Genomic DNA, 27,781 nt, shown 5'->3' with positions numbered 1-27,781 from the left:
TTCTGGCCCTTTGTCTTTTGCTGAAAAGATTACAAGCCTGCATAAACTAAAGCACTGCTCGTGATTCCCTGCTAGTCTTTACCATCTACCCTCCCCATTGTTGATCTGCTTTTTAAACCTTGTGATTTTAAGCTGCCCACCTCTATTGTAAATTGAGCTTAATAAGTTCCTCCCTTTCTATACTGCTGTTGATAATATTTAATTATTTATGTGTCTTTCCTTGTGCTTGTATTGAAAAGTACATTTTGCCTTTCATTGTTCTACTGATTTACTTGCCCTGAATTCATTATCTAGCTAGCTGTTGGATAAAGTAGTATATTTTTACACTGTACTAAGCACTTGTTTTTACATCAAGAGGTCATTGGATTTTTTCATCTAGTGCACTCGGAGGTAGCCTGGTCTGTTTTCCTGGCTGGAGGGCTTATTAATCAGCTTATCTGGTTTTTAGTATCTTTTTAAATTCTGTACACTTTAATGGCTTTTGACTCATTTATACAAAGCAAAGTACTTTTATTGAATAATCATACTTTTATAAGCTATTTAAAGTACACAGCTGTATCTGTATCTTTAAATTTGTTTGTGGTAGAATTTTGTATCTTTAAATTTGTTTGTGGTAGCTTTTCATATCTTTAAATTTGTTTGGGGTAGCATTTTGTATCTTTTAAGTTTGTTTGTGGTAGCATTTCATATCTTTTAAGTTTGTTGTGTGGCACACTTCATCACTAAGGGATTTTCATCCAGAAAAAAGGAGGTCATTGTCCCACTGTACTCATCCCTCATTAGACCCATTATAGAATACAACGCCCCGTTTGGTATGTACCTCTCAAGACATCTGCAACAACTGGAAAGGCTGCAGAAATACCTCACTAAAAGAATCACAGGCCTAAAGCAGATGCCCTATGCTGACCGCCTTAAAAAAACTCCAGCTTTACTCTGTCGCATATTGTCTACTCCGACACGATCTCTGCTTAACATACTAGGCCACGTCAAACCCAGAGATGTTGGACATGCTACACTTAAAGAAATCTCAATCCCTCAGAGCCACACGCTCCAGGGATCTAAACCTTGTCATCACAATAAACAAAACTTGCTGGAGGGATAGGTTCCTGACCCAGAGACTCACCAGACACTGGAATAGACTGCCCATACATGTCAAGCAGAGCACCTCTTTGGCCCTCTTCAAAAGGAACCTTGATGATTGGATAGGAGAAATGAAATTCACACCGGAGATCATGTCAGTCGCCCTGCTAGACAGGGGTCCAGGGACGTAAATAGTGTGGGAAGAAATGGTCAGGGAATTGTTATGGCTAGGCTTGTATAGGCCCTAGGGCCAATAGCCTAATGCCAACCTATGAAACTATGAACCTATAAAGGGCTCTAAGTATTTTTCGCACTTCTCTTACATACTGTGACTGTACTTCAGCAATTTCAGAACAGAAAACTGTACCATCTGCTGCTGCTTTAAGTAGTTAACTGCACTGTATTACATTGTATCTGTTGGTTGCAGGGCTGTTGTAGGTAGTTTGTGTGGTCTTGTTACCCTTGGGCTCCAAACCGGTTATTTTACATTAAGAAGGTGTTTTTCTGCACCCTTGTAACAGAAGTGTGCTGATCTAACTTGTCTGAGTTGGGGATTGCTGGTGGAAGGCTTACTGTGTGCTTTCCTGATTGGTGGTTAGCTTAAAACATGTTTCTCTTTGGTCATATTTAAGCCTCATGTTTGAGCATGCTTTGATATAGATACTCAGAGATGCTCATCGTTTGGTGACTTTGCTACTGATTGCTAAGAATCTGTTTTCACCTAGAGCAATCCACTACTAAAAAGACAAAAACAAGTATTTTTGCACTTCTCTTATATACTGTAACTGTACTTTAGCAGTTTCTTAAGCTATTTGCTGTTATTTGTGTACTTTATAGCAAAAAAAAAATCTGTACTGTCTACTGCTGCTTTAAATAAATTATACTGTATTATATTGTATCTGTTAGTTGTAGGGCTGTTGTAGGTAGTTTATGTGATCTCGTTACACTTGTGCTCCAAACCAGCTACTGTACATTAAGGTGTTTTTGTACACCCCTGTGACAGAAGTGTGCTAATCTAACCTGTTGGGGATTGCTGGTGAAAGGCTTACTGTGTGCTTTCCTGATTGGTAGTTAGCTTAAAACTTGTTTCTGTTTGCTCATATTTAGGCCTTGCATTTGCGAAGTGCTGCTCTTCCTCTCAGTGGCAGTTAGCAGTGCCCTGTATAGATGCAAAAGCCTAGAAGTTCAGTTTTTCTCTAAACAACTGTCAGTAAAACCCTTCCAAGCTTTTCTGCTGTTCTAGGAGCAACTCAGTTGCACACAGAGCAGCATTGCCTTATTGATCAACCTGAGCCCACACAAAGTATAGGTCCCTCTTGTAGTCTTGGTGCTACCAGCACAGTGCTGTCAAACTAACCTATTTCCTTCCCTAATAAAACATACAATATGAGCCTACTATCATGGAGAGGAAGTTTCCCATCATCTCTCTGGTCATCCTGATAGACGTGGGCATCCTGAGGCAGTGTAGCAATTGTCTCATGTGTACTGACAACATCTTACTCCTGAAACAAACAAATAGTTTATGTGAGAGATGTAGTTACATTATGAAATTGGAGGCAGGATTCTCACATAAGGACAAATTGAATGCCAAACAGGTAGTCAGCACACACACCTTCCCACACCAAATAAGGACATGACACATAAACCCACGTATGTGGAAATACTCATTAGTAACATACCAAAAGATCAGAGCCCTCCCAAATGGAAAATACTTACACACATAACAATGCAAAAAACAATGAAAACACATAATAACACACACATAAGTGTCTCAACAAATAAGCCAATAAGCATGTGTGAGTGGGTCAGTCACCCCTTCATGGATATTAGGACATACATTACACTTTTGTAGCCCATGGAGGAGGTAAAAAGCAAAACTGCTAGCATAGTTACTAACCCTGCAACCTATTTTCCATGCCACTGTTCAGGCAATATCACCACTGTGCCATGCCATCTAGTTTTGCACTATGTAATTGTGGTATTGTGACTGGTTGTATTAACTAGCTACCAAATGTTGTGTATCACATATTGACAGCATCAACGTATGTGACTACAGGAGGGCTACCATTGTTTTTTTCGCTGTGACCTGCTGAATGGCCATGGCTTTTCAAGGTGCTGATGTTGACAGGCCTCCCAGATGGTGCAACAAGAAAAGTCAAATATTTATTTTCCCTGCGGCACAGAAACCAACAAGAGTGCCTGACTTGGGATTCTTATGGGGCTGCCCAGTATAAAGTAGATGCCTGTACCATTTTGTCAGAGCAGTGTTTGATGCCACAGGTATATCCTACTCTGGTGAGATGTAGTGATGTGATAAGGCATCATCTTGACCTTCTATTCTGGTTGGAAGAAGAGATCAGAGCAAGAGTCCCTGAGAGCTGTTGTAAGTATTGGAATCTGTTCAGTGCCCTGTTATTCATCTTCTAAGTATTTTTGATTTTACTAGATATTTAATTAAATATTGCTGCATTTTTTCTTGTTTTGCAACCCAGGCAGAGATCATGGCAAATGTTCTTCTATTCCTGCAGAGAATGTAACGTCTCTCCAGATGGAGTGGGTATGATTTCTTGATATGTTATGAAGTACTCTGTAATATTACTGTCAGTTATGTATGCACACTGCCATGGCGAGCGTCTGTAGAAGTTCTATTACTTTGAAACAGTGTTGCAGCTTACATATTACCACTGCCATAGCTTTTGTATTTATCAGGTCTAGGTATATAGTCTTTAGATATATTATATAGACTTAGCAATGACAGGCATCATAGTTTTTATAGTGTAACTGCATTATGAAGTCCCATTTGTCAAGAAACTTGGACACATTTCTTTTGTAATTATAAACATTCTGATTTGCACAGTCACAAGCAGAACAATCAATATGCTTATAAGCTACACAGGCGGGTATTCCTACTGAAATGAGTACATCTGTCCTACTGCAGTGTATCTCTTTTGTTGCTAACATGAATGGTGGTTCTTATATCTGTGACCTGTGCAAGCTGCACAAATCATGGAATACTTTTTTGGGGGGCAGTATTTGTGCTTTGATAAAAGTAACGTGTTTGGGTTGGTGTACTGTGTGGGGGGCCTAATGTGAGAGGGCATTGTAAGGTGGGGGGAAGGTTGTGCTCAGGGCTTGTTCTGGGTGGTGTGTGTTTGCCCATAGGCTCAAAGTTGCACTCCAACATATGTCACTGTTTTCATAGTCTCACATTACATTTACGTTTCTGTTCCTACAACCTAATTATGAGGGTTGCTGCATACTACTTCACAGTACAATATTTCACTAGGTCAACGGGGCCAATAGTCAACTCACCAACTATAACAAATACCACCCAACATTCCTATGCCACCACTGTATCATCCACAATGTTACATGCATATAAGGCAGTAGGAATGGTGACACTGCACACCTGCCTACAAATCCTACCATGGAGAGCTAGGGTAATACACCAAGGTAGAACTATCTGAAGTGTCCTAATAGCATATGTACTGCTGTTGAACACTTTGTAGGAATGGGAGAAATCATATCTCACATAATTATTATGCATGTTCATAGGTTCATAGGTGTGTACTAGTCTAATGGCCCTGGAGCTTTTACAAGCCTAGCCCCAAAAAAATTGCAAAGGCATTGTGCCACCTGATGTTAGTTCACAGTACCCCTATCTAATAGGGCAACTGGAATGATCCCTGGAATGAACTATCTGTTACCCATCCACTCGTCAAGATTTCTCTTGAAGAAGGCCAGTGAGGTGCTCTGCTTGACATGAATAATGGGAAGCTTATTGCAGAGTATGAGCAGTCTTTGGGAGATGAACCTGTCCCTCCAGCATGTTCTGTTAATTGTGGTATTGAGGTTGTGATCTCTGGAGCTTGTGGCATGGGGGGAGTGGGATTTCTTTAGGTGTAGCATTTCAAGTATGGCCGGGTCAGACATGAATTTGTAAGTCAAGCAGAGATTACCTCTAAGTAGATGATAAGAGGCTGAGGACAGCTGAGGTTTCTTGAGTCTGTCCATGTAGGACATATGCTTAAGGCATTGGATCCTTTTTGTGAGGTACTTTTGTGGCCTTTCCAGCTGTTGTAGATTTATGATCAGGTACATGCCAAACTGGGCATTATATTCGATGACTGGTCTAATGAGGGATGAGTAGAGAGGGATGATGACCTCTTTCTTCCTGGATGTGAAACCTTTGGTTATAAGATGTGCCACGTAGAAGGACTTTCTGACCACAGTTGCAGTGTGGTGGTCAGAGGTGAGGTGGCTGTCAACCTGGGTGCCCAGATCTCTTATGGCCCCTTCAGTGTTCAGTGGGCTCCCATCAATGTGTTAATTTGTAGGAACTGAGTTTTTTTCCAAAGGGGATGATAATGCATTTTTTGGCATTAAGCTTCAGGCCATGGTTCTGACATCAGCCATTAGTCTCAGAGAGGCCTTTTTGTAGGATATCTGCATCACCTGGGGAGTTGATAATGACTCCTAGCTTGTAGTCATCAGAGAACTTGGTCAGCCAAAGTTCTTCTGTGTTGGCCTGGACCTCTGAGAAGTAGATACCAAACAGGAGAGGGCCCAGAACCAAGCCCTGTGGGACTCCACTTGTGACTGGTCAACAGTCTGACTTGGAATCTGCAACTTTCACTCTGTGGGTCCTGTCTTTGAGCCATTTTGTAACCCACCTAATGATGTAAGGATTGATGCCAAGTTTGGTGAGTTTATCAATGATACCTGAGTGGGGAATTGTATCAAAGGCCTTGGCCAGGCTGAGGTAGGCTGTATGCACTGCCTTACCCTCATCCACAGCTTTGGTGACTGCCTTGAAGAAGTCAACCAGATTCAGCAAGCAGGATCTCCCCTTGACAAAGCCAAACTGTGTGGGATCAAGAGTTTGGAGATTGCCTATATCTTTGTTAAGCAGGTACATGATGATATGCTCCATAGCTTTGCATACCAGACTCATCAGGCTAATAGGGCAATAGTTCCCAGGGTCTGTAGTTGCTCTCCCTTTATCGAGTGGGATGACTGTAGCAGTGTGCCATTCATTAGGGACATAGCCTGAGGTAAGGTTGTGATTGAACAGGGCATACAGATGTGGTGCCAGTTTGTTTTGTAGCTCATGTAGGACACAGCCAGGGATATTATCAGGTCCCATGGATGCTTTATTCTTGGCTTTGTACAATGCAGCTTTTATCTGTGCTGCAGAAATGGTGGGTACCAGACTTTCTTCTGGTATTCCGATAGGGCCCTTGGAGGGGGAGAAGGGTAAAGTTGGCACTGAATCTGTCGGCCAGTATGTTGGCTATATATGTTGGCTCAGTATAGGAGGTGCCATTGTGCAATAACTCAGAACAAATCTGGGTATTGCCTTTGAGGTTTTTGATATAGCTATAGAAGGCTTTGTGGTTGTTTTTGGTGCCAGCTGCAATTCTGCCTTCATAGCTGGCTTTAGAGGATTTGATAAGGGATCACAGCTTTTTGTTGAGACTGATAAGGGAGGTTTTCCAGTCTTCTGACTTCATTCTTTTCTGCAACAGTTTCTTCCTTCTATTGTAGAGTTTATTGATGGCTGAGGACCACCAGATTGGCTTCCTTTTTTTGGAGGAGAGCTTCTTAGTTCTGTTTGGTATGGCAGGGTTCATGCATTTGTGTACATGCTCATACAGTGCATCGGTGTATGATTCAGCAGTCATGCAGCTATTTTCCATTGGCATGGGTGCCGAGAAGTTAGCCACCTGTGTTTTTAGGAGCCCAAAGTCGGCTTTAGAAAGTTTTTCAGGGTGGTCATTTTAGCGGGGTGTGTAAGTGAGATGGAGATTTCCATGGTGTTCAGTTTATGGTCAGATTTAACCAGCGAGGAATTTATTACAGGTGTGGAGCAATGGTCTCCCATGTTGGTAATAACTAGGTTGAGGATGCTGTTTCCTCTAGTGGGTGTCAGAATGAGCTAGTACAGGGCATTGGAACTGATAAATTCCAGAAAGCATTGGGCCTGTACTTTGGTACGTGAGTAGTTTTCCCATTTGATGGAAGGGTAGTTGAAGTCACCCAGTATGAGAGTATTGGGTTGAACCTTGATAGATTCCAGGGTGCTTAGGAACTTGGAGGGAGAGTCTAGGGACACATTTGGGGTTCTGTAGCAGGCTATGACTTGTATTACAATCTTACCCATTATTAGTTGTACCTGAAGTATCTCGGATGCATTGTGCTGGGCTACCAGTCTGGAGGTGTGCGTATCCTTTAAGAATATGGAGACACCACCGCCTTTGGAACTTGGCCGTATTCTGGGGCCAAAAGGTATGGAATGAGTTGTAGCCTGGGAGTGTAGGGGTGTTTCTGCCTCTTTAAACTAGGTCTCTGTTACAGCACAGATGTCGACATTCTCCATTTTGAGGAGAGCTTCGAACGAGTGCATTTTGAGATTTAGATTTCTAGCATTGAGCAGCATGACCCTCAGACTGCATTTGTTTGTTGCTGTTACAGTGGAATTTTGGTCTTTGGAACACTGCCTAAAAAAAGGCACTATTGGGGTGACAAGAGCCTTATCCAGTACCCAGAATCCCAGGGGTGACAGATACAGGCCGTCTCTGGCAAAGCATCGAGGTCTGTTGTTCATGTCATTCCAGACAGACAGATACTGGATCCCCTTAGAATGACACCAGAAACTTAGCCAATTGTTGAAGTCAATCATTTTCTGGTCATACTGTGGTATCATTCTAGGTGATGGTAGAATATTGGTCAAGGCTAGGGTCATACCTGCCTGGGCCACATAATCCGAGAATTCCATCACATCTCTTTTCATGTAGTCCAGGGAGGTACGTCTTAGGTCATTCACACCCACATGGACAATGACTGAGTCATATTTGTATTTGTTGTGGCGTGACCTGAGTGCATGTGTTATGTGGCGGATCCTGGCATCTGATAGACAACTGACTGTCACCTTCTCCTTCTTCAGCCTAGTGAGTGGGACATCAGTGTGCCTCACAACTGAGTCTCCTATGATTAGTACATTGGGAAAAGTGTTTTGCCTTAAGGGCTTGGGTTGAGGGGCACACTGTGGTGGTGAGCTATGTTTTCTGAGGTTGGTGTTGTGTTGTGGTGGTCAAGTGCATTTCTGTCTCGGGGTCTCTGTTGTTTGGGTAAATTTTTATTGAGAACCTCTGCGAAGGTGGGTGTATGGTCTGTGTTTCTATGTGTGGGTTGTGATGGTTGGTGTTGTGGAAGGCTGTGTGTTCTATGTAGTGAGTTGCAGGTGTTGACCTTCTCCTCTTGACCAGCTAGTCCTGTCTTGTTTGGAATGTGCACTGCTTCCAGTTTGGTGATATAAGTGCATCTCTCACAGGTATGAGTGTTGGGAGGTAAGAGGAGAGGGATGTCTGTGTACATTAGACAGTTGCCACACTGTCTCGGAATGCCCAAGTGCACCAGGTTAGCAAAAGAAAGCACAGGAAATTGCCGTACAATCATACCAGGAGGGATGGTCATAAGTAATAAGTACTGGTACTGTTACTGCGTAGGAACAGCTAGTGCTGATAGTACCTAAGTGTGCTACAATAAATGCTACAGAAGCCTCTTAAAGTGCTAGCTGATTAAGCTGATTGAAGTGCAAGAAGTAAAAGAACAAGCATGTTCTAAGGGGAAAATGGAAGAGCAGACTTTCAGGCACCGGTAATAGTTTACCTCAGATGAGCTCTGCTGCACGGTGCACAAACACAGGCTTTTAAACCAGAAAGTTGAAAGGGATGGAAAAAATGATGCCTAAACGGCCAATAAACTACAATTTCTGGACCAGAAACCACTCCTCTTGTGGTAGATAGGTTACCTAGTGCTTACCACTCCCACTGATAAGCTAGAAGGCTTCCCTCCAACACAGAAAGATCTGGGGGGCTCAGAAACTTACAGAACAGTCATGGATACAGCAAATCTGAATCTGGATTAGACTAGTTACAGGAAAGGTAGGAAACAAGCTTGGAACTTTTTTTTTTTTTTGGCAGAAAAGCAGTTAGAACAGTAGCAAAAACACTTTAAATGGTGTGTGTGTGTGTGTGTGTGTGTGTGTGTGTGTGTGTATATATATATATATATATATATAGATTAAACATGTGCACTATGTCTTTCTCCATGATATACCATCTGTTCATTTATTACAGCACCAAACCTACTTTATTGCATAATCTGACTGAATTATAAAATAAACACTGAAAAATATTTTCTATTCAGGCATTGCAGAACTCTGTTAGTGTGAGTTATTAGTTGAAAGCTGCATGGCAAAAAAGGTTATGAAAGTCTCTAGCTACATAACAGTCCAGTTTTATACACAGTGTTATGTAGGTACACTAACCAGGAACCAGCACTCATGAGAACCACTTAAATAAACAGTTAGAAAATATCCTTCACATAAGTACTTTGCTGTTTCTTTTCAGTGGTTCCCAGGACTGCTAGCTTCTGGTTAGTGTAGGTAACTTGTCATTACATTCAATGTCATTTTGTGCTAAAATATGCTGCAGCTACTGAATATGTGCCTATCCACTACAAATCACTCCCCCCCCCCCTTACTGCATGGACATATGGTGGGGTCAAATGACATGGAACCAGGAAGTAGGTAGATAGCTGCTCAGTGTACAGTAAATATAAACAGTTTCATTTATAGGTTCACAGGTGTTTACTAGGTTAACAACCACAAAGGCCTTTTTAAGCCTAGCCATGCTTCCCAAATTTCTGACAAGTTCTGGTACCCTTGATGAGTGTAAGCAGGTGCTTGGGAAATGAAACATTTACAAGCAAGGGCCTAGGAGATGAACTATTTACAGGTTGCCTGTGTCCATTAGAGACATAGGTGCCAAGCCAGGGATGAATTTCCTGTTCTCCATCCAGTTGTCCAAGGTACACTTGAATTGGTTTAGGGAGGAACTCTGCTTCACATGGATGGGGAGCCTGTTCCAGAGATGGGGTTGTCTCTGGGATACATACCTGTCTCTCCAGCAGGTCCTATTTATATCACAGGCAAGGTTTACATCTTTAGAATGGGTAATTCCAGTGCTGTTTGTTTTGTGGATATGGAGGGGGTCCATCAGAGTGGGGTCTGACAATGCCCTGTATGTCAGGCATACATCTTCCCACAACAGTTTGTAGGAGACAGAATACAGGGATAGGGCCTTGAGGCGGTCTGCATAGGACATTTTAATTATGCCCTGTATTCTTTTAGTGAGGAACCTCTGTGGACATTCCAATTGATGGATATGCCTGGTTAGGTACATGCCAAGGGGCATTGTACCCAATGATAGGTTGGATGAATGCTGAATACAGTGGAACAATTACTTCCTTGGACTTAGATGCCACACCTTTGTTTATAAGTTGCGCGATATAGAATGATTCCCTCACTACTGTAAACATGTGATGGTCAAAGGCTAGATTACTGTCTCTGTGTGTCCCTAAGTCCCTGACTACTGGGTCAACTCTAAGGGAAGCATACCTTACAACTGTCCAGATTTTTGCAGAATGTACAGATTTTTGCCTCATATTTTTGATCTGTTCCTCATAAAATTTGTGATTTTCTGGGTTTTGTGGCAAATCAGTGAGGACTGAATTAACTAAATAATGACAAGCATTTGAGTTTCAGACTTCATATCTTTCAGAAAATGTATGATAACACAAGACCTTTTATTCTGGCAATTTTCTAAGTTTATAAGAGCAATATTTAAAATGTGTCCCAATTTTTTGGGCTTTGTCCAGATTTTTTTGTGCTAAGAGGTTGAGGGCTATGAAGGGATATGTTTTCAGTTTGTTAGTTACCAGGAGTGGATGACTACCCGAAGGATACTAATCTTTCCTGGCGTTTAGTTTTAGTCCATGGCTCTGACACCAGTTGTTTGACTGTGTCAGCCATTCCTGGAGAACATTTGTGTCAGTGTGGGATTCAACGACAGCTCCTAATTTACAATCATCTGCAAATTTAGTCAGCCAGAGACCATTGACTTCAGCCTTGACTTCAGAGATGTAAGTGCCAAAATGGAGCGGTTCAAGGTCTGATCCCTGAGGGACTCCACTTGTGACTGGCCTTTTAGTAGAGCTGAACTCTCCAATTCTAACTTCCTGGGTCCTGTCTGTGAGACAGTTGGCTATCTACTGGGTGACATATGGATTTGTACCTAACCTCTTGAGTCTGTCAACAATGCCCGAGTGAGGTATTGTGTCACATGCCTTGTCCAGGTCAAGGTAGGCAGGTTTAACTTAATAAATATAGTTCCACTGAAGTGAATAAAGTAAATATGCATATTTTAGACTCAGCAAGAACATTTTACATGATGAGAGTATAATTACAGCAAAACAATATAGCAAAAAATCTCTGCTTGGGCTTTTAAATCCAGAGTCAGTTGTTTAACATGGAAGTGTAAAAACCTGTTTAAAAGCTCTCTGAGAGCATATCTGTTCCCTTGCTTTAATTTTCTAATCTGGGCAAAAGTCACACACAGTTAAGTGCTATATGAAACTCACTTGACAGTTTCAGCTTTTAAATGGAATTCAGATTATTGCTCTGGCCATGAAATACTGTGAATAGGTTGTTGCCCATAGAAATATTCTCCAGCTGTGCAGCAGACCTAACTATAAGACAAACAATATGATTGTTTATCAGCTAATACATACATAAAAAGGCAGAATGATGTTAAAACTTCTGCTTGACTCCTGTATTGATTATAACACTATGAAAAAATAAGAGTAAGTGCAAAACAGGTGACTTTTCTTTCTTGTTTTCTTTACAAACTAAAACATGATCATTGAGAGTTTGAATATTGTTAGCTATAATACTGCTTTGTATTTGCTTTTGTGTTAATGTTATTAATATCTACTTGCATATTATATATATATATATATATATATATATATATATATATATATATATATATATATATATATACATATATATATATATATATATATATATATATATATATATAGAGAGAGAGAGAGAGAGAGATATTATGGTTGCATGTTTTGCTTATTTGTGGGAGCATGTATTTTATTCACATATGTATACTGAACAAGTTTATTTACTGACTTGTAATGCTATAATTAAAAAGTGTGCACATATATTGAGGATAGAAGTAATGACATTTTTTATCTTTTTCTATTCACTGATAAAAACTAATATTAGGAAAAACAAATTTAATAGGATGATAGATATGAAGTCAACATCATTATCATTATCATCACCAAAATTAAATAATTTCATGTTTGTTAGAATATGAATATAAAAAGAAGTTATGTCTTACCATAATGTTCCATCTATGTTGTTGATCTTCTTCTATTCATCACTAATGGGTTTGGTTGCGAGCCCTTGGAACCGTGTCGGCCAAATACCAAGCTCGCATACACCAAAAACTCTTGAGCTAAGTTGATACCCACAATGCCCTTCTCCCAATTACCTCAGTTTGAGTTTGCCAAAGACAATAGATAGCAGCATAGGCCATTTTTATGCAAAGAAAAACCCTGAGACTCTACCAGGACCCATAAGATCCACCAGGAGCCTATGGAGGGGGACAGAGGGAGGGATATGATGAATGGAAGAAGATCAACAACATAGATGGAACATTATGGTAAGACATAACTTCTTTATCTAATGTTGTCAATCTTCTTCCCATTCATCACTGATGGGACAGATTCCCAAGCTAACTGATATACCTGGGTGGCCCTTATAGCAGAACATTCCTGAGCACCATAAAGCCAAAGGCAGCTCTTCCTCTAGAAATCACATCCGATTTGTAATGCTTGATGAAGGTGTGTGGTTTAGCCCAAATGGCTGCTGTGCAGATATCATCCATAGAGGCTCTAAAATGGAAGGCTATCGAGGAAGCTACAGCCCTAGTTGAATGAGCTTTGATAGTGTGAGGTCTGGTTTCATTAGCACATGAATATGAAAAGGATATACAATCTCTGAGCCACTTAGATAAAGTGACTTTAGAAACACCATTTCCCATTCTGGGGCCAGAGAAGGAAATAAAAAGTTGGCCAGACTTACAAAAAGGTTTTGTCCTGTCCAGGTAGAAATGTAATTGCCTATGCACATCCAAAGAATATAGACAGTATTCACCTTTGTTAGAAAAATTGGGGAAAAACACTGGGAGTTCAATAGATTGGTTCATAGAGAATTCAGACACCACTTTGGGCAGGAAGGATGGGTTAGTGCGTAGAGATACTCTGTCTTTATGAAATATGTGATAAGGCCTATTGGCACATAGGGCCTGTAGTTCTGAAACCCTTCTGACAGAAGTGATAGCCACCAAAAAGAGAGATTTCCAAGACAAAAAATTGATATTGCATTTGGCAGCAGGTTCAAAGGGGGCTGGGACAAGGCCTGCAGTACGAGTGATAAATTCCATGTTTCTAACGGGCATTTGAGTGGAGGTCTACTGAGAAACACTAATTAAAAAGGTTTTACAAAGTTGAGTGGACATAACTGGTGTGCCTTGTAAACCGTGAAAATTGGAAATTGCTGCTAAATGAACTCGTATAGTAGATGCACACACTCCATGCTCATAAAGTTCAGATAGATATTGAAGGATAGAAGACGTAGTGACCAAAAAGGGGTCCAACCCTCGTTCTACAGACCATGTCATGAATATTAGAAGGCAGTGGACAAGTTTGGTTGTATCAACACTTGGGGGTGAGAAATTAGGGCTGGACGGGCATCCAGAATCCATGGAGGCTGTATCAGGTGAGGCCGGAGAAAGGGGAACCACACTTGATGGGGCCAGAACAGAGCAATGAGGATCACCTTGCATCTCAACCAAGTTGCTTTCTTTAGAAATAGAGGTGTCGATGGGATCAGAGGGTAGGCATATAGGAGACCCATGGACCAATCATGGGACAGAGAGTCTCTCAGTGACTCCCCCTCCGGGGGAAGTAGGGCGAAGTACCTGTTGCGTTTGTTGCTCGTGGGAGAAGCAAAAAGGTTGCAGCAAGGCTGGCCCCATCGGCTGAAAATCTTCACCGCTATCTTGGGATTTAGAGACCACTCATGGGGGAGCAGAATGCACCTGCTCAGCCTGTCCATGATCATGTTGGACTTAACCCTGGGATGTGCATTGCTATCAGAAAACGGTTGGAAGCTATTGCCCATTGCCAAATTCTCATGGCCTCCCAGCACAGGGGATATGACCTGGTTCCTCCTTGTTTATTGATGTACCAGATTACTGACATATTGTCTGACTGAATCGCAATAGTTCCAGAGGGGAGGAGCAGGTGGAGTGCTTGCAATGCTAATAGCACTGTCCTTAACTCCAGAACACTGATGTGCAGATTGGCCTCTAAATTCATCCACACGCCTTGGACTGTCTTTACCTGAAAATGGCCCTCCAACCCAATCAGGGAAGTGTCTGTGGTCACCATGGTGCAGGGCTGGGAGGACTGAAAGGGACGACACCACAATTCCACTTCTGGCCTCATCCACCAAAGAAGATCCTGCTTGCACAAATTGGTTATGAGAATCTGTGAGTCTAGATGATGAATGTTTACAGACCACTGTGTCAGGAGGAGCCATTGTAAGATCCTCATGTGTAACCTCACAAGGGGAACTATAGGGATGGCTGCAGCCATAGATCCCAGCGCCTGAAGGACTTCCCTTGCTGCCACTCTCGTTTGACAGAGTATCACACGCACTTGCGATCTTAGTCTCTGGAGTCTGTGGGCTGGAAGAGATACCAGACAAGAACGAGTGTCGAGAACTGCCCCTATAAATTCCAGTTGTTGAGTGTGGTCTAGGTTGGACTTTTCCCAGTGTACAGTTATGCCTAGGGACTCCACTAGAGAAAGGGTGTATTGAAGAGCCAATGTCAGGAGACACTTGGTTGGGGTGGAGAGGAGCCAATCGTCCAAATATGGAAACACCTGGAATCCCAGAAGTCTCAGATGAGCTGTTACCACTGCTAAGCATTTTGTGAACACTCTGGGGGCCATCGAAAAACCAAATGCAGGGCACGAAACTGATAGTGATTGGCTCCAGGCTGGAAGCAAAAGAGACTCCTAGAACACTTGGTCCATTTTGATGTGGTAATACGCATCCTGGAGGTCTATCGAGCACATCCAAGCATATTCCCTCAAAAAGGGAAGGATGGATTGAATAGTAACCATGCAGAAGTTGGTTTGAACAACTGATTTGTTTAAGTGGCTGAGATCCAAGATGGGTCTCCAGTCCCTGGTCTTTTTCAGCACTAAAAAAAATCTTGAGTAAAACCTGGATCCACATTGGTCTGGAGGGACTGGTTGGATGACTTTTTTGACATAGCTTCAATATTTCTGAAGCTGCTTCTTCCCTTTGGTGGGGGTGGAACATTAGGAAGGTTTTTGGGAGGTTTGGGAAGGGAGGATAGAGGATGTAGTAGCCTCTGGAGATTATGCTCTGCACCAATCCATCATTTGTAATAGCGTGCCAGGCAGCTTGGTGCAGAGAAAAATGACCGCAAACTGCTTCCAGAGGTAAGCAATCTGGCAACACTTCAGGAGTGCTGATAAGACCACCCAGAAAAGGAATCTCTGGAGTCTTGATTCCGTGGACCCCCTCTGCCCCTGAATGGGTGTCTTCCACCATTGTTACCCCCTCTGCCTCTGGGGGAATCCTCGCCATGTGCATTACGAAATGGGCCCTGTGATTTTTTTATGCCAGATTTTCCCACTCCTCTGGTTCCTGGAATAGGACTGTTGAGGTTTGGAATAATGCAGGCCAATGGCAGACAGGGTCTTTCCATCTTGTTCACACCTGGTCAGAGTGTCTTTGATTTTGGAACCAAACAAAGCTGATGGCTCAATAGGGGTGTTTAAAAAGGAGGACTTGAAGGAGTCAGCGAGGTCACATATGTGCATCCAGGCATGACACCTCATAACAATGCCTGCACCCCACCCACAGCTCTAGATGCCCCTTTGGTTGTGTGAGACAGCAACCTCATGGATGAGTTGGATATGGACTCAAGGGTGGCAAGTTGAGAGGCAACCTTGTCTTGCACCTTGTCAGAAACTTGACCTGCGAGAATTTCAGAAAGCTCAGTGATTAGATCTCTTTGGAGCCTCATGAAATGTGCCCGGTAATTCAGGGACCTAACAGCAAAGGTCACTGAAGCAAAAACTCTCTTCCCCAGTCTGTCCACTGCCCGAGACTCTCTGTTGGGGTGGGTGAACACTAGGACTTTTTTCCACGAGGTCCTTTTTAGTGGCCACCACCACAATCATTGCATCAACTGGCAACTCCTTAGACCAGTGTGGATGCTCTTTGGGGGGTAGGCATTTTATTAGGTCTCCTCAGGATGGCCTCTATGGAGTCAGGATTCCACCAGGCATGCTGCATGATCAGTTGTACCAGCTTGTTGGCAGGTGGTGTCACACAAGAGGTAGAAGGCCGGGAGCAAAAAGCCTACAGGAACACGGATTCATCCAAGGAGGTGTTGGGGGGCTTCCAGCCACACCTCTGTTTTAAAATTTCAAGTATGTTTCCAAATGGGATATCATCTGTGGGTGACCGTAGAGACCCCTTCCCATCATCGTAATCCATGTCCTCAGTCAGCGACTCTTCAGGCGAGGCAATGTGCTTCCTCTTGCACAGCTTATTTTGAGGAGGTTCCTTAGTGGGAGTTTCTAAGGAAGATGCGGAGGAAGGGGCATCCCAGAAGGGGATATCCTGAGGCTTTTCCCCCCCAGTGTTCTGGGGAGGTGGCCCATGGTAGCTGTAGCTCAGAGGGAGCAGAAGGGAGTTCCGATGTTGGTGAAGCGCCTCCGGAGGCAAGCACTCTCTCCATCATCCAGAAAGCAGGCCCGCCTGAAGAAGAATGGGAGCCCGGAACCAAGTAAGACAGCCACGGAATTGGGGTCACACCCTGCAACGTCAGACCTGCTCCCAGAGATGAAGCCTCCAGCCAGATCGGAGCCGGCAAAATTCCAGGAGCCGAGGACGGCACCGATAAGGTACTAGGTACTGGGACCTGAACTGAAGAATCCGCCCCCCCAACCATGAGATGGAGGAAGCGATGGTTCTGACGGAATCGAAAACCAAAGAGTCGACCTCGGGGCCTCAGTGACAGGCACTGTCGGTGTCGGGGGGGGGGTTCACCACAGTTGTCAGAACAGAGAGCTTCGGTACCGGGAGGTCCGAAGGAGGAGAATACGTGGGAGTACTGGGAAGGACAGCACCCAGTCCCAAATGGGGTGAGTCTTAGGCTCATACAGAATCCCTCTGGCTGTCAACAGCTAATCCAACAAGTGCACCGCATTGTGTTTGGATAGGCTCTTGGTGGACCTAGTGGATACTCCTGAAGGAGAATCTGGCTGGTCCAAGAAGGGGCTATAAGCATGTCCTGCAAACGGGTCCAGAGAAGGAGAGTATCGTGTTCACGGTGTCTGAGAAAATGGCACCATAGTCTCTAGTTTGGAGACAGGTAGCAAGGGCGAGGATATTGTTGACGCCAACAGGGCACTAGTAATCACAGGTATTGGTTCCTGAGAAGTTGGCTCCGAAGGTGGAGCTGGAGCAATTCAGGATGGTGCCATAGTCGAGACAGTTGGTGCCAGAGGTAGCTTCGACACTGAGGCACTAGTTGTCACTGGAATGGTAGAAGGCATCCCAATAGAATTTGGAGCAGAAGACAAGCCCATAGTAGTCGGAGCCGAAGAAGGGGCTCTGTGCTCCGATGAAGTCTTGTGGACCTTATGCTTAGAAGTCTTACCTCTGTTACCAGAAGGTGAGGAGGGATCAGAATGTGGCTGTTTTTTGTGTTTAACTGGAGGGGTTGAAGCCTCCGACACAGAGCTAGCCTCTGCGAAAGGAGTAAGTAGAAGGCCTTTCAAGATTAACTTATTTTTTGTTCGTTCAGCATCCACTCACTAAAATTCTGACATATCTGACAGGGAGGTTCCACAGGTAAATGCGAAACCCCCAGACAATAAACACAGTCATAATGACTGTAACTGTTGGGTAGTTTACCATTGCAGGAGGTGCCATGTTTAAACCCTGATGTCCCTTTCTTATCAGACATATTCATCCCAAACCAACACACACGCACACAGAGAAAGTAGAAGAAAAGGAAGATACCAGCGATGGTATCAAGAGATACCACAATGGTAGGAGAGGGTGTTACCAACAATGGTAAAGAATTACCCAACGGGTAGAGCTAAAGTGAGAAGATTAAGCTAGATGGGAAGCAATAAGAATAGAAAGGGTATACTGTTCTAGTAAAGTGACAAAAGTCCAAACAACACTCAAAAAATATCAAAAATATTTCACTTAGCTGGAGAGCTCGATGAAACATGGCTAAATGGTTATGTGGCAAACAAGATCTGAGGTAATTGGGAGAAGGGCCTATTGAACAATTTTCTGAGTTAGGATTTATTCCATCCCCAAATCAGAATGTATTAAATTTGTCTAAAGTCTCTTTGACCAATGAACAAACAGTTCTTTTGAACAAAGGTCTTAATTATATTCCCTCTTTTTTTAGTCAGGAATATCATATTATTCAAGACTTACAGGTTTTTTGTCGGACTTTGAATTTAAAATTGTTTTTTGATGATGATAGTTCTAAACCATCAGAGGATTTTTGCTTTGGCAAGTCATCTTTCCAACCGCCTATGAATAAACATGTTTCCATATTTATGGATACTATTTTGAGGGACATTCATTTTGAGAACCTAGGGCATGTTATGTTAGCAAGCAACTTCACTTCGGATGATAGGTTGGCTCTGGACCAATTATGCAATAATAAAGATATAGTAGTTGTTTCTGCTGATAAAGGAGGTGCTGTCGTGGTTCTGAATACTGCTGATTATATACAGGAAGGGTTGACACAATTATCTGATAAAAAATGTTATATGCACATGCCTATAGACCCCACGCCTGTGTTCAAGGACGAAATTGACTCATTTTTGAAGCTAGCCTTTGAGGAGGGCATTATAAGTAAAAAATGTTTGTCTTCATTAATGGTATCTGAACCCTCGAAACAGATTTTGTACCTTTTACCTAAGATTCATAAATCCTTGATAAAACCACCCGGCAGACCTATTGTCTCTGGAATAGGATCCCTGACTGAACCCCTATCGGCATTCCTCACGAAATATCTCAAGCCATTGTTAGGCTTGATTAGATCCAGATTGCAGGACACTACCCAATTTTTACAGCTTATTCAAGATACTCAACTGGAACCTGATTGGTACATGTGTACACTTGATGTGAAATCGTTATACACAAGTATCCCGCATTGGGCGGGTTTACAATCTCTTCAATACTGGTTAGAGAGGGCGAATCTCTGTACACCTGGGTTTAACACATTATTGATCTGCATGTCGGAACATGTACTCAACAAAAATGTTCTCTATTTTCAAGGCCAGTGTTACTGGCAGTTGCAAGGGACAGCTATGGGAGCATCATTTGCTCCCATTTATGCCGATCTTTTCATGGCCTATGTTGAGGAATACATGATATATGATACCTTACATAACATCTATCAGGTGGAGATGGACGTCTGGCGACGTTATCTGGACGACTGCTGGCTAGTGTGGCGTGCGGATGTGGGTTACTTGCATGAATTTGTGGAATACCTAAATGACAATGTATGGGGACTTGAATTCTCTGTGACTCATGATAAAAATACTATCAATTTTTTGGATGTCACGGTATTTAGGAATTCTGATCACACCTTATCTACGAAGGTGTTTCGTAAGTACCCACAATATAATACTTTGCTTCATGCCTCTAGCTTACATCCCCGTCATACTATTAGAAGTATTCCTGTGTCTCAATTTATACGTATTAAACATCTTAGTTCTAACGACAAGGAATACCAACTAGCCAGCATGGATCTCAGTCAGAGGTTTGCCAGTAGAGGTTATGATCAATATGATATCACTTCAGCCAGATGTAGGGAAAATTGTACAGACAGGGAACAACTATTGCAATACAAAAATAAAAACAAGAATACATCTTGTACCCAGGTTAGGTTTATTATGACTTATGGAAGAAACATCAATATGATCAGGAATATTATCAACAAACATTGGAATATTTTACTGGCCAATGACAGGTTACGAACAATGTTGGGTCCACAATGTCGATTTTCATACAAGCGGGGCAAAACTTTGGGCTCGTACTTGTCACACTATAAACATACGGCTAGTGGAGGTACTATTTATAAACAACTTACATTACATGGTGATGAGCTTTTTGGCTCTTTCCCCTGTGGTCATTGTGGCTCCTGTCCATATATGCCCAAATCTAAAGAATTTTCTAGTCGTAACACCAGTAAGATATTCAACATCAAAATTTTTGGTAATTGCAGTAGCGATTGGGTAGTGTACCTAGCATCTTGTTATTGTGGTGCATTTTATGTGGGCCAAACTTCCAGAGCATTAAGATCCAGAATGAACGAACATTGTAGTGACATCAGAAATCATAAGGAGACTAGTGCTTTATACCAACATACACTTAAACATCCACAGGCCAGATTCGATTTCATGATCATTGATCGAATTTCTGGCGATAGAACCAACAAACAAGGTTGGCATGGCCTATTAGATCATAAAGAGAAATATTGGATAACAACATTGGGGGGTTTGTTTTATCCAGGTCTTAATGACCACCTTTAGGGGTTCCAGGTGCTATAGCTATTACATCATAACCTACATATCCAATATGTCAGAAGCTTTGGACTTATGTTGGCAGGAAGACTTTTGATATATGTGTCACATTTACTTGTCCCTAGGTATCCTGTTTTGAGTGATTGATCATTGATATTCAATAATGGGCAATTATGCTCATTTATGGTAATATGGATATTTACTATATGGAGGTTGATGCCATTTATTACTGTTGTATATCCAATTTAAGGTGATTGTCTCATTATATACAGTATAAAAGCTTTTTATGCTTTTTCTGTATGGGAACTGTCTTATACTTTGATCATATGTTTATTTTGTATACTTTCCACATTTTTTATGATTTTCAAGATTTTTTGTTATTTTTGTCCTTTTTCATTATTATTTTTTCATTATTATTTATTGTTTTGTGGTATATGTTCACACATTTTTCATATTGGTCAGCCTGTATTGCTCTGATGATTCATTCTATGGTCTTACAATAACTGTAATTTTGACCAATACAAAGAATATGTTGTCATGATTTTAAAAAAAAATTTTTTTCTTTTCTTTTCATATCATTAATATTTATGAACCTGCTTGCCCTATTGGCTGTTGGCTTATATATAATGATTGATGGATGGAACTTGTTTGTCTTGTCCTACACTGAAGAAGGCAACATTTGCCGAAACCGGTCTGTTTTTGTACGTCTAATAAAGGATATTTTTACTCCTTACTGCTCATGCTGGTCTATTTGGTGGTTTGGTGTATTTGGTTTGGACCGTGCATTTCCCCCTTGCATGGGACTCGGTTGGTTCGTAATTGGGAGAAGGGCATTGTGGGTAGCAACTTAGCTTGAGAATTTTTGGTGTACGCGAGCTTGGTATTTGGCTGACATGGTTCCGAGGGCTCAGAACTGAACCCATCAGTGATGAATGGGAAGAAAATTAACAACGTTATATCATATTTTACATCTTTATTTGTCAATTTACAAATACCTAAAAGCCATTTATGAGAAAATATATCTACAAATATTTTTGTGCCTGAATAACATGGTATTTAGATTAAAACTGTGTCTAATTTCATTCTGAGGCATTTAACTTTGTAAACTGCTTATCCTGATGAGGATCATGATGGTAAAGACAGACTTAGTAGACCAGGTGTCTCTACCTCTGCAACAATCCTCAGTTCATTTTGTAGGATCAGCTAGCATTCCCAGGCAAGATATGAAAGACAGTTTCACCAACATATGTGGTCTGCCCTGGTATCACCTTCTAGTAGGTCATGCCTACTACATCTCCCACAGAAGACATGCAGGGATGTTCTCACTAGTTGCCCAAACTACTTCAAATGACTCCTACTAACTCAATAAGGCCAATGGCTGTACTCAGCAATCCTCCTGGATTCCTAAGCTTCTCACTTAGTCACAACAGTCAGAACTTGTGGACGTAGGTGAGGATGGGGACACAGCTGACCACTAAACTTGAGATCTTCACCTACTGACTCAGTTCTCACTTCATAACCACATTCCATCACACAGAGATCAAAGAGCAATGGTCCAAATTCAGTAAAATGTGTTTTTAATCAAAAGAAGTATGTCTTCTTGTCATAAGAAAGGGGAACCACTGACGCATTTCTGAGTGCATAGTAAGTATCCCAGTCCCTGTGTTTCTTTGCTGTTATTACTTAGCATTAGCCTCATGTGTTGTAAGGTGGACAAGGTGATATGTTACAATGCAGCTAAATTACAAATACTGTTACAGAATTATAGAATCATAGAATGTACAAGGCAAAGTTCCGTTGTTCAAGTCCTACTTACCTGTAACAGTAGATGATTGTATAGCACACTTCCTTACTGGTATATGGGTAGTGGTGCCCTCCTATCCTATCTCTGGCAGTTTATCAAAACTCAGACCTCCTCCTCCAACCTGCCTGTGGGTGTGATGGCTCAATCATCTTTGAGGACAAAAACTGCCATTCAGACCCACATATAAGAAGGAAGAGAATATGAAAAAGCAAGCTTCAAACACCTACTTTACCCAATGAAAACTACGTATATATATATATATATATATATATATATATATATATACACACACACACACACACACACACACACACACACACACACACACACACACACACACACACACACACACACACACAACAAAAAATGCCACTGATCAAAACTCAACAGCAACTCCAGCACCAAACTATGTACATCCAAAAAGGGGGGGTGGGGTGGGCGAGTACTGACAGTAAGGCAGTGTGTTCTATGAACATCTACTGTTACAGTTAAGTAGGATTTAAGGAACTGTACCATGTTCAACAAACACACTGCCTTACTGGCATATGGGTAAAATCTGAAAAATTAGGGGTATTTTGATCAAAACCTGGCAGATTTTTTTCTTTGTTTAAAGAATTTGGAGACAAAATAGGGAACCATCCAACCGTGGTCTTTAGAAGGGGCAAAACCATTAAAAATGATCTTGAGCACACATCTGTCCACTGTGAATATGGATGCAGTAACAAAAGGGCTGGCGCCTATAAATGCGGCTTTTGCAATTATTGTAATGACATACTGGAAGGTGATAACCTGGTGTTAAACCAAATGACAATTAGATCCAGGAATTTTTGTGACTGCAACAGTATGGGGGTGGTTTATGCTGGTGTGTGTTAACTGTGTAAAAGTTTTTATGCAGGCAAGACAAAGAGGAAAATCAAAGAGCGTATATATGAACACAAAGCTGATATTAGAAATCTGGATAGTAAAAATGCCCTTGCTAAACACATTATAGAGTACCCCAGTCACAGTTTTTGATTTTTTGTTTTGGAACAAGTGTTACAAGACCTTAGTGGGGACCAGGGGAGGATACATTGGAAGAAAGGGAACTGCTTTGGCAGTTTAGATTAAATGCTACCAACCCTCCTGGTCTCAATGAAGGGGTGTCTATAGCTTGTGTTTTAAAACTTAAATCTTATACTGTGTAACCACATGTTGTTGTTCTGTGTATTTCAACATACTATATATATAAAACAACTTTTTTGTTGGGTAAGGATTATTTTTATTTTCATTTTATATCTGAAAACTACTAGATAACATAATATTTTTTAATAAATAATAAAAAAGCAAAGACTAGGCTCCAGCTTCTCTCCAAAGGCAGTCTGCTTTAAAGGTGTGCACCATTAAAGCAGTCTGCCTTTGGAGAGAAGCTGGAGCCTAGTCTTTGCGTTTTTATTTTTTTATTATTTATTCAACATTTCTGTTATTTATTTCAAGCAAAGATATCTGGTTGGTGTTGGGTTGTTTTTTATATTTTGGAATAATATTTTTTAAGTTTTAACTTGTAACATGTTGTTGCTTTAAGGCATGCTTTTTTCTACAAGTGAGTGCACTGATGATGCAAACTGTCATGTAATTATAGGGAGGGGTATTTAAACTTGGTGTTTGTGCTTTTGTAACAGATTCTGATGAAGTATTTTTATAAGAAAGCACTCAGTCTTGTCAATTGTGCTGTGTTTTATTAAACTACTGGAAGCTCTTCTTGGCCTGCATTTTTAATTCCTGGACTATCTTGCTGATGGTGGAATTTTGTTGGATTTGGCCTTTGTTATTTTGTTATTTTGGTTATCCTGCTTTTTTTTGTGTTTACCAGTATGGCTGTACCCAGAGTGAAAGCAGGTGAGATGGAGAAACCTTCCCAGAACCTGGGCTTGCTTTCTCAATTGGTACAACAACTTAATCAAAAGGTGGATAATTTACAAAAAAAGATGCAATGGTGTTATGCAGACTGATAAGGAATTTGAACAAACACCAAGCTCTTTGTTAACTACTGGTTAAAGAACATGTTCTAGAGAGGCTATTATGGTTGTTCCTCCAGCCTCAAACAGACCAGCACAAGGATTTAAAACAATGACTCTCTATCCTTTGGCAACCATGGTGTTGGTGAAGAACCACAAACTTTCAAAACTTCCTTGTTTTTATTTGAAGAAACGGTTTCTAAATGTCGTAAATTACAGCTGGAGAATGCCTATTTGTGGGAAAGCATTATAGCCCAAAGAATTTCTAAGGGCCTTAGAACCTGGAAATTCCCAAATAGTGTTAAATGGGGGAGTTCTTTCTACTCTGAGTTGCTTGCCATGTTTGACAGGTATGGGTGTAAACTATTGGAGTGTATTATCAAACATAACCAACAGGATCTGGATGTGCTCATTAGTAAAGCAGACAGGTTGGATGCAGTTTTACAGAAAGACCTGCAGTTTCAATCATTTCATGGGGAGTATGAAGAGATTTTGAGGAAAGTGGATCGTGAAATCTCTTTTATCAGGACTAGGAAGGAAAAGAAATTTGAGAGGGACTGAGTGGCCTATGAAGAAGGGAGGGCGCATCCTAGACCTCCAGGATCCAACAATTCTTCTGCACATGATGATGTCACCATGGAAGAAGAAACTGCCAGGCATAACCATGATGAACACCAGGAGAGCCCCTTAGAGCCATTGCAGGGGGAATTTGTTTGTCCTTCTTTGAGAATAAAAAATCAGAGACAGAACAGTGTCTCGCACAACCAGTGGAAAAGGAACCAGGGAAACAGGTGGCAGCCACCACGGGGATATCGTACAGCATAACTGAGGAACTTAGTGCATTAACCGATGATGAGTCTGACTTTCAAGGAGAAAATACCACAGAAGGACCTTTGTTGATATTTAATCATTCAGGTGACTTTAAAGTATTAAATTATAGTGACTTTGAATGTACTTTTAAACATGCAGATCTACTCAGTAAGGGTGAGTTGTTTGTTCATTCTGCTCAATTTTAAAATATATACGCTGTTAATTGACTTGAAGTTGTACCTCAGAAAAATTAATCTGGGGCTAGTATTAGGAAGTCAAACAGATTTTACTAGCAATATTTTGAAACGTAGCAGCACATTTAACCCCCCATTGCCATTGTCCTTAATATTGTTTGAAAAAATGGTAGAGCTGGATTTCAGAGCCTTTTGTAAATTTAGCCATAATAACACAAGTAACTTGAATAACCATGAGTATACATTGCTTTTTCAACTAGCTAGGAACAGACATTTAAGGGTCATGAAAATCAACAAAGGGGTAGGGGTAGAGGTCATGAACAGAGAAGACTACTTGTACAAAATGATGAGCCATGTCACAAATTGTGATTTGTATGAGGAGACGTCATTGACATATCAAATTGGCATACTGCAGATTTTTTTCTGCAAGACATGGTGGAAGAGGGGAAGATCACACCGGAAGTACACAGGTTTCTTCATGTATTACATCCTGTTGTCCCGTGTGTACTCAGGATCGCCAAGATTCACAAGAACATTGTTGACCCACCAATGAGACCAATTGTAAATGCCAGTAAATCCAAAATTCATCCCCTTGGGGTCTACATGGATTCTTTGTTAAAAACGTGTTTGGAACCTTTTCAACACATTTGCAAGGACTCATGGGATTTTTTGTGTAAAATGAAAACCTTGGAATTTTCAAGGGACTGTGTTTTTTTTAACAGTGGGTGTAATTGAGTTGTTTAACATTATACCACATGAACAAGGTCTGGAATGGTTCCACGATTTCCTGTGTGAATGCACTGAGTTTAAGAATGACACTGTTAACGTTTTAGTTTTATGCATGGAATTGGTTCTGAAATATAACTTTGTTTTTCTGGAGGGGCAATACTATAGGCAGAGAAAAGGGGTAGCCATGGGGGCATCTTATGCCCCATATTTGCCAGCATAGTATTCCTGCAATGGGAACAACATGTTCTTTTCAGACACTATGAGGTTAAACCTTGGAAGTTATATCTCCATTTTTTGGATGATATTTTTATTGTCTGGGATAGACCCCCAGAGGAGATCTGGGATTTTATGGAATTTATTAATTCCTCTACTTCTTTTTTGAGGTTTACTCACACCATTCAGTTGGAAAGTAACAATCATTTCAATGTTACTATTTTTAAAGATTATCAGAATGAACAATGGCCTAGTAAAATTTACAGAAAACCCACATGCAGCAACAACCTATTACATTTTGAGAGCAACAACCCTCTCCATCAAAAAATAGAAATCATCAAAGGCCAATATATTAGAGTGGTCAGAATGTTTTCCTCTCACAACCATTTTGTGGAAGAATGTGAGACACTTTGGCACATGTTACTCAAGAGGGGGTACCCCGGGGGCACAGTTGCCATGATTTGGGATAATATCATGGAGAAAAGAATGAAGAGAGATATAGTACCCCTTATACACCTCACCTCCACTTTGGCCACAGGTGCATTTTGTAGGAGACAAGTGGATGGGCCTATTATGCAAAAAGCCTTTGTTACAGAGTTTTGCAACAAGGCCCCTTAGATTAGGGGTATTTTGATAAAACACTGGCAAATATTTTCTTTGTTTAAAGAATTCAGAGACAAAATAAGGAACCATCCAACTGTGGTCTTTAGAAGGGGCAAGACCATTAAAAATGATCTTGAGCACACATCTGTCCACTGTGAATATGGATGCAGTAACAAAAGGGCTGGCACCTATAAATGTGGCTTTTGTAATTATTGTAATGACATACTGGAAGGTGATAACCTGGTGTTAAACCAAATGATAATTAGATCCAGGAATTTTTGTGACTGCAACAGTATGGGGGTGGTTTATGCTGCTGTATGTTAACTGTGTAAAAGTTTTTATGTAGGCAAGACAAAGAGGAAAATCAAAGAGCGTATATATGAACACAAAGCTGATATTAGAAAACTGGATAGTAAAAATGCCCTTGCTAAACACATTATAGACTACCCCAATCACAGTTTTCAATTTTTTGTTTTGGAACAAGTGTTACAAGACCTTAGATAGGGACGATGGGAGGATAAATTGGAAGAAAGGGAACTGCATTTGCAGTTTAGAATAAATGCTACCAACCCTTCTGGTCTCAATGAAGGGGTGTCTATAGCTTGTGTTTTAAAACTTAAATCTTATACTGTGTAGCCAGGTGCTGTTGTTCTGTGTATTTCAACATACTATATATATATAAAAAACAACTTTTTTGTCGGCAAGGATTATTTTTATTTTCATTTTATATTTGAAAGCTACTAGATAACATATTTTTT

General features: G+C 41.2%; 1 protein-coding gene across 1 annotated transcript in view; it reads right to left on the bottom strand.

Annotated features, from left to right (window-relative positions):
- The window catches only part of DLGAP2 (DLG associated protein 2), a 1,650,454-nt gene that overhangs the window by 355,161 nt on the left and 1,267,512 nt on the right, over window positions 1-27,781 (bottom strand). The gene's annotated exons all lie outside the window — the stretch shown is intronic.

The sequence above is a fragment of the Protopterus annectens genome, chromosome 1.part1 (assembly GCF_019279795.1).
Source record: "Protopterus annectens isolate FY-2018-M chromosome 1.part1, PAN1.0, whole genome shotgun sequence".
Classification (NCBI taxonomy): domain Eukaryota; kingdom Metazoa; phylum Chordata; order Ceratodontiformes; family Protopteridae; genus Protopterus; species Protopterus annectens.
Note: the sequence above shows the minus strand (reverse complement) of the source record. Positions and strands in the feature narration are given on the sequence as shown.